The sequence below is a fragment of the Mastomys coucha genome, unplaced genomic scaffold (assembly GCF_008632895.1).
Source record: "Mastomys coucha isolate ucsf_1 unplaced genomic scaffold, UCSF_Mcou_1 pScaffold12, whole genome shotgun sequence".
NCBI lineage: Eukaryota > Metazoa > Chordata > Mammalia > Rodentia > Muridae > Mastomys > Mastomys coucha.
In genome coordinates this window covers 90360301-90368019 of record NW_022196894.1, presented here as the reverse complement: position 1 = coordinate 90368019, position 7719 = coordinate 90360301, and the positions used below count along the sequence as shown (strand labels likewise).

At 48.9% G+C, this 7719-nt stretch overlaps 1 protein-coding gene across 4 annotated transcripts in view; it reads right to left on the bottom strand.

Moving 5' to 3' along the window:
- The window catches only part of Clic6 (chloride intracellular channel 6), a 41939-nt gene that overhangs the window by 16068 nt on the left and 18152 nt on the right, over positions 1-7719 (bottom strand). The window contains exon 1 of one of the 4 annotated variants that reach the window (XM_031364445.1): positions 6078-6250. The exons of the other annotated variants lie outside the window; for them this stretch is intronic. The gene's annotated coding sequence lies outside the window, so the exon portion shown is untranslated. Of the gene's footprint in view, positions 1-6077; positions 6251-7719 lie in introns of those variants that run through there. 4 annotated transcript variants of the gene reach the window in all.

Below are 7719 nucleotides of genomic sequence, written 5' to 3'. Positions count from 1 at the left end.
GGGGGAAGGAATCAGAGAGAAAATATATCTCCATTGCAGGGTTGGAGAGAGAGAGAGAGAGAGAGAGAGAGAGAGAGAGAGAGAGAGAGAGAGAGAGAGAAATGATAGGTCATTGTTCCCAGAGTGCAAGGCAGAATTTAGGCTAAATAGAGACTGGGTGCTCAGAAGAGATACAAGTTAGAACAAAGATTGATACAGGAAACCAGAGCCATCTCAGAGGGGAGTGAGGAAGAAAAAAACCAGCTGCAACCAGCTGTCCTGGTTGGTTTTCTGGTGCTGTCATGGAATCTCAGAGGCTGCATAGTGAATAATGTAAAGACATTCATTTCTCATAGCCTCAGAGTCTAAGAAGTCCAGTGTTCCACACCAGTCTCTTTCGAGGCCTTCTACTACATCAGAATATGGGAGAATCACATCACTCATGAAGTCAGAGATGCAGGACACATGGGCAAGAATCCACCCTGAGCTCCACTGTGTGTCTGTTCTGTGAGCCAGTAAGAGCTAGCAGATGGTCCCACTCCTGGGTGGGGGCCTTTTGGGATAGATGGGGGACTGTCCTGCCGAGTCCTTACAGGAGGGACGAGAGCTCTCTAAGCCTGGCCTCAGCGAGGACGTGGAGCCAGGGGACACATTCTCACAGGCACTAGCAGTTGCTAGCAAAGAAGAATCATCAGGCAGTGGCTGGGAGACTACCTCCAGTGACTCTATTAAGTGTGGGGACCAGTGCTCCCTGGGAGTACCCATGGGGCCTCCACGCTCTTTCTGTTGTGTCAATAATAGCTATAAACTTCTGGGCCTGTGTAAAACCCACACATATTCACTGCAAAGCAACGTGGTGTGCTAAGTCACATCTACCATGAGGAAAGCAAGTAGGAGGTGGAAGAGGAAAATAAAAGGCCCAAGAGAGAGCCCAAGCACCTTCCCCAAGCCACCACAGTTGCAGCCTCCTAGTGTGATGCTGATGGCCTATGCTGCAGTATTGTAATCTGAGGCATCTTGATTTTCAGTAATTGAGGAGGTGGGAAAAAATCACAATCCTCTTCAAGAGCCTAATTTATTTCTCTCTCTCTCTCTCTCTCTCTCTCTCTCTCTCTCTCTCTCTCTCTCTCTCTCTCTCTCTCTGTGTGTGTGTGTGTGTGTGTGTTTGTGTGTGTATGTGTGCGTGCGCGTGCGTGCATGCGTGCCCATGCAGTTATAAGCATGTGTGGCAGTCAGAAGTTGTGGGTGCATGTCTTCCTCAATGGCTCTCTCACCTTACTTTCTTGATACGGGGTCTCTCAGAAATTGAGACCTTAAGATCCGCCTGTCTCCACCCCACCGTGCTGACAGTTCAGATATGTGCTACTGCACCTAGCTTTTTACATGGATGTTGGGGATCCGAACTTAGGTCCTTATGCTTGCCCAGCAGGCACTTTACCCACTGAGCCATCTATCTCCACAGCCTGACATCTCCATTTCTAAGCAACACTAAGTGTCTCTGAGATGATGCAAGAAGCAGGAGTGGGGAGAAGTGAAAGGCTGCAGCTCTCTTTGAATAATCCCATAGTCAGTCTGTTCCTCTCCTTGGGCACCATTTTCCCATTTTTTAAAGACAAGGATATGGTCTGAGCTCACAGGTCACTATGCAAAGCACATGCTTTGCAAGTGCAGAAACTAAAGTTTGATCCCCTGTCTTCCACGTATCTTAAAAGGCAGGCACAGTGGCAATCTTGTAATCCCAGTGCTGCAGAGTGGAGACAAGGGGGTCTGGTCTCTCAGACTCCCTGGCAGGCCAGACAGCCCAGCTAGAAAGTTCCAGGCAATGACAAATCCTGTCTGAAGAAAGAAAAATGTGGGCAGCACCTGAAATACAGCAGCCATGTACATGTGTTCACATGTGCTCACCTACATACGTGCTACACACACACACACACACACACACACACACACACACAGCGGGGAGGGGTAGAGAACAGGGATTAAAATACTGATATACTTAAACACCCTGGGCACCCAATAAAGGGAGCTATTACTGTCATTATCAGCAGCAGCATCGTTTACTCTCCCGAACCTGAGCCCATCGGAGCAGACAATTATGGAATTTAGGGTACTTTTTAACAAGCCTCAATTAGTGTGATTTTCATGCCAGCCCACGGCCTCCTCAGGGAAATGGATTCCTCTCTCTCTTCTCTCTCTCTCTCTCTCTCTCTCTCTCTCTCTCTCTCTCTCTCTCTCAACAAGTCACCCATTTTTATACCTACTCTCAGGGAAAATTCAAATGTCCTTAACAGCAAAACAAACAGACCTCCAGCCAGTCAGTTAGAAAAGAGGTGGAACTCTGGGCTATCATCAAGTCTGAGAACCACCTAAACTGACCTATCACTGGATAAAGGGTCCTGTGAGGACACGTGCAGAGTTCTGCACACCTTAACCACGGCAGGGCTGATGAGCCCAAGGGAAGACAAGAGACCATGCTCTTAAAGGACTTGTCATCCCTAACGGGGTCAGCTCCTCTGGTTTGCCCAGGACCACTCTGAGTTTATAGCTAGTCTCTCACACGCTGCATTCTAGGCACATTGGGACAGCTGCCTAGATTCCCATTTTTAGAGGAGGAGAAGGCTTTACCAAAGCCCTGCTGGGTCACCCAGGAGCAGCCCTCCACACTCCCCCACAGAACATCTACACGGGAGGACGCATCAGGCTCCATGGCTGACAATGAAGGCTGAGGAGGTGGCCCCAGACCTATGGCAAGGACCCATCAGCTCCCAGGGAGAGTGAGCAGACAGACTCATGAGACCTATGCAGGACACAGAACAGAGGCAGGACGGAGCCTGGAACACATCCCAAGTCTGCACAAAGGCTAATCCAAAGTCAGTTCTCCATGCATCCCTACCCAGCTCTGGGCCAGTCTTCTGCTAAGCTGGACCACAGAGATATGAAGCAAGGTATCAGGTGGCCAACATTCCAGCACAGTCCATCTCAGAACACAACAGATACCTAATCAAAAGATGCTGCACTAGCAGGCTACAAACGAGCCCCTCCCACTCTCAAAGCCCAGAGTCTCTCTCAATAAAGGCCTCTGTCCCTCTTTGATCCTCTACAGGGTTCCCTGAATTAAAACCAGCATAAATCTCTGTCTATGTTGAGTAGGAAAAACTCCCGGGTTCCCGACGCTGTTGGCAGTAGGTGGGAAACAGGTGGCCCTGGAGGGTGTCACTCTGAGGAAACTGGGGCTCAAAAGAATCTGCACCAGCCACACAGGTTGCCTTGGGCTAGAGCCTCCACCTCCTCCGCCTCCCAAGGATACAGAGCTAGATGCATCTTTTCAAAACAATAGGCTTGAGGCCCTACGAGGCCCACACGCCGCCCCCAAAAATAAAACACAGTCACACTGTGAGTGTTGCTGGTGACAGTGATGGCAGTGACCAGGACCAGAAGCATAACTTAGGGACGCACAGCATTTATTCTGTTCCACTCACTGTTTGAAACACGTCACTTAAATCACTGCCATTGACCCTAACAAGAGTCTTGGCAAACAGATGTACTTGTATTATTGTCATTTACAGGGAAGAACGTTAAGACACCAACAGGTAGAGGAACCTGCCCGGGGCCACACAGCAGCAGGATTTTAATCAAAGGGCCTAGCTTGTGTATCCAGTTCATATCATGCCGGACAAGGAGCAAAGCTCCCACCCTCTTTACTCCACATTCATCAGAGCCCTTCCAGAGAAAAATGGAACTTTCCAGATCCCTGTCGTACAAGAGTTGAAGGTGACTTGAAAGAACCACACCAACAATAAGAGAATAAATATCAGAAACAGATAAGAAGGCCAAAGGACAGTGTGGTTGGAAAGGAAGATGGAGCTCCATGGAGGCTCTCAGCTGAAGCAGCCCCGGGGGCACCTTTGGCTCTCTTTGGCTCCCATGCGCTGTATCTCCTCTGCCCTCACTGGGAAACTTTCACAAGCCAGGAGGAAGGCAATGAAGTTGACTCTGCAAACCCACCCCACACCTGGAGTGCAAGGAGTCCGGCTGATGAACAGAGCCCCACATTATCACGAGGGAGCTGACCCCGTGGAGCTGGCATCTCACATCACACACAAAAACAAGGGAGACCTACAAAGCTGTGAGCTGTGACCTTTGTCCCCTCTCTGTTTCCAGCTGGGCAGGCAGGGACAAGGTCTCCTAGGGAGATCTGAGGAGTCTGCTCCGTTCCAGGCCACCAGAGCCCCATGTGCCCAGCCAAGGAGTTTGGATCTGGTGTTTTTGACGGCAGGTAAAGCCAGTGTTCCTTTTGGCCATAACGAGTTTTCGATAGAAGCATGAGGAGTGCTGCGTACTAAACCAAGTCATTTCTTAACACGGGCCTTTCAGATGGCCCTTTCCATTTTATATCTGAGAAAGCATCAGTTACCATCCTCGATTCCGAGAAGCTCAGGGAAAACTCCCCAACTGGCTTTCCAAACAGGTCTTCCCTTGACCACAGCTCTCTGCACCACTGAGTGACAGTGACAAGAGTGTGGGAAAAGAGGCTTGAGGACTATTTACTAACACAATAGACTGAGGAAATGACCCTTGAAAGATGCCAACCCCCAATGCACACATCACCTTACAAGGCAGAGAGGGCGGTGTGAATGACACCCAAGCTAGAGATTTTGAGATGGAGGTGTTATCCTGGATAATTAAGATGCTCCAATCTAATCATGGGGGCTCCACAGGAAGGCCGTCCCCTAGCGGCTGGCTGGAAAGTTTTGACCAAGGAAGGGTGGTCAGAGATGAAATTAGCTCTAACGCTGATGGAGGAGGTCGTGAGTCCTGGAGAAGAGATGGCTCAGAGCAGCTGGAGAAGAAAGACTGTGGACTGTCCCTGGCAGCTTCAGTGCCAGTGAGACACCATCATGGACCAGCAAGACAATAAGATGAGAAGCCAGAGGCTTTCTGGTCTGCAGTAATCTGCTACAGTAGAGCCAGTAGAACCAGAAAGACCCTGCAACTGAACTTCCCATCGGGAATGCTCACCTCTGCCCAAGACGGCTTGGCAGGTGAGTCTCGAGTAAGACGGAAAGGGGGACAACCTGTGGCACAGCAGGTGCTCAACCTGGTTCTAGAAACTTCCTTCATGGAGCTGCTCCAGGAGGCTGTGTGATGGCCACAGGCCCCAGGGGAAGCAGGCAAAGTTTTCTTTGTCCCCAGCCCAGAGGACAGCTCCTCTGCGTGAACTCCACAGCTCCAAACACTGTTTTGATGTCAACACAGGAGAACTCTCCCATCCTTCCTTCACGTCATCTCTGGAAGCAATGAAGTTTTCTAGGTGGATTCACAGCTTGCCCTCAGAGACCTAGTTACAGACATCTTCAGGAGGGCATTGGTGCCCTCTCGTGGTTAGAAGATAAATTTCATGTGTAGCACTTGATTCACAAGGGCCTCAGGAATTAGGGTCTGACTGAAAATGCCCTTAGGTTTTAACCCCTTTAGGTCACTAAAGCACACAGATGTCACCAGAACTTGGTGGTGGGTATCCTCACACACAGGATTTCAGTGTAAAACAGTAAATTCTATGGCCAGGGAGATGGACGGGTCAGCAAAGTTCTGGGCAAGCACGTTTACCTCAGTTCAAGTGCCCAGTTCAGGGGCAGAGATGGGAGGATCCCTGGGCTAGCTCAGGGGCAGAGATGGGAGGATCCCTGGGCTAGCTCAGGGGCAGAGATGGGAGGATCCCTGGGCTAGCTGGGCGGCAGAATCAATGAGACCCAGGTTCAGGGAGCACATATGCTCCTCAAAACATCAGGTGAAGGGAGAGGAAGACAACTAATGACCACCCCCAGCCTCCACACATGCCAACATGGGCAAGGGCACATGATACACACATGCACATGTGACTATACCACAGGTACATGGGAAATGGGGGCAACCCACACACATGCACATGTGACTACTCCACAGGTACATGAGAAACAGGAAAACAATAAATAAATCCAGAAAGTCTAGGAAGGCCAGAGCAAAATGCTCTCCCTAGGCAACAATCTTCTTTAGCCTACCAAAAGTTACCAAGGGGTATGGTCTCTCTGTCTTCCAAGCTTACACCGTCCCAAACACACCTGAGTCCTCACGTTGTGCCATTAAAATACATCTCAACTTGAGACCAGCAGGGAGATTCCAGACAGCTTGTTGGAATTGGCTTGTTCAATTCCAGATGTGTTCATTATCGCTCACTGAAATTGGAGGGCAGAGACAGCAGGGAAGCTGAGCAGCAGGGAAGCCCATGTGCTGGGCAGAGCGAGCCCCGTGCCTTCAAACCCTGAGCACCTTCCAATCCAGCTTCCTCGGTTTGTTCAGAATTCCCTTGCCCATTCATAAGTTCTTCAGACTCATTTCCCACTGTGACGTGTGTATGTGCTGTGGAGACAAAAGTCCTGGAGCTACTTATTAACAAAGGGGGGACGATCCGGGGCTTCATGATACTCAGGTTGAATTTAGTGGTCAGTGTATGAAGTCCTTTGCTGCTGGGAGCTGGCAGTTCTAGAGCAACTTTTCTTCCTTAGTTAATCAGAAATCTCTTAAGGGCTCTTAAAGGGAGATAACATGAGGCAGGCGTGGGGCCTGTGTGGGTCTGGGAATGTTTTCATTTTAACAGGAAAAGACAGCAGAAGCTGTGGCTAACCACGTTGGAAGCGATGACCACCTACAAGATCTGTGACATTCGAAGAATCTATCTAAAAATGTTCCTATCACTTGGCTTGCAAGCCTGAATCTCAGAGAGCTATCTAGGGAAAAAAATAACAAAAAATGTGGTCTTTCAGAATGGTGGCTTTCCATACGACCAGCTTACAGAAGAGTGCTAATGTGCCTGGGAGGAGATTTTGTCTGGGAGTTTCTTCCTCCAGAGAGCAAGCAGGTCCATTTGAGAAATCCTTCTGCACCTTTGTACTGGTAACACCCCTCATGGATGCTCACAGTTTCCCTCACTAGGAAAACCCAGCAAGCACTCTTGTCCCTTCTTTATAAATTCCACTTGCTGGAGACATGCTTGCCAGCTCTCTATCCCAACCAGGTGGTGGCATTTTGAGACCATGTACTAATGACAGAAGCTGCTCACAGCAACTCCTAAGGAGAGTCACAAAATAATTTAGGCACCATGGCACAGCAACCCAGGAGGTGAGACTTATCTACTCCAAGGATTGAAGTTCTTAATGGGGTTGATGAGTACTGTGGTCCTTGACAAGCTTTGCTTCATTTTAATGACTAGAATAAGAGCTATGTCAAGTCAATTGGGTAATTAGTTTATCCCGAAGTTGTCTTACTTAATGGAAGAACTTTGACAAGAATAATAAGTTTCAGAAAAGAACAGCTCTAAGTGCCAACACAGCAATGATACAGAAGAGAGGTGGAGGGACGAGGCATGGTGAGAATGCAAGCTCAGACAGAGGTGGAGTGAGATGAGGTTCTATTTCAGTGTCTGTTAGGTGAGCCTGCCTGTAACTTCATGTTTCAGAACCAGGCTCTATCGACCTCCTGATGCTCAGAGATTTTAAAATAAAATCTAAACCTTTGACTAAACCAAAATACCAGGCTTCACAAGCTCTCAGGGCAAACCAGGCTGCGGATCTGCTGATGAGAGTGGATAAAAGCTACACAGGTGTATGTGAGGTCATGTCATGTAGAATGTACCAGAAGGCGATGGTAAGCTTCCGAAGCAGAAAAGTACAGTCATAGTTATTACAGAAATAGTGGTGCTTAAAG